Source organism: Cariama cristata, unplaced genomic scaffold (genome assembly GCF_000690535.1).
Source record: "Cariama cristata isolate BGI_N322 unplaced genomic scaffold, ASM69053v1 scaffold30735, whole genome shotgun sequence".
Lineage (NCBI taxonomy): Eukaryota > Metazoa > Chordata > Aves > Cariamiformes > Cariamidae > Cariama > Cariama cristata.
Window position 1 is genome coordinate 4,874 of NW_009618602.1, and position 352 is coordinate 5,225.

Genomic DNA, 352 nt, shown 5'->3' on the forward strand with positions numbered 1-352 from the left:
TCCCGGAGCGGTGCTGGAGCCCCTGAGCAGGGCTGGGATGGGGACGGGGCTGTGTCGGTGCAGCCATCCGCTGTTGCAGAGGAAACACACAACCCCGCACGGGGGAACCGACAGAAACACAAAAACAAGAACAGATTCCCAAATGTTTGCTTTCAAAATGTGTAGCTGTTAACGTCTGCCCACAAGTGCCCTGAAACCACCGCGGAGCCGTGGGGGCTTTACAGCAGTTTCTCCTCCAGCTGCAGGTTTTGCCGCTGACCTTTAAAGCATCCCCAGGACCGAGGGGCTGAGGGTCCGGGCGTGCAGCACCAACCTCTTTGGGGGGCACACCCCACTCCATGGGGCGTCAGGG

The 352-nt window shown here is 60.2% G+C and overlaps 1 protein-coding gene across 1 annotated transcript in view; it reads left to right on the forward strand.

Annotated features, from left to right (window-relative positions):
- The window catches only part of FMOD (fibromodulin), a 5,733-nt gene that overhangs the window by 4,318 nt on the left and 1,063 nt on the right, over positions 1 to 352 (forward strand). The window lies entirely within an intron of this gene.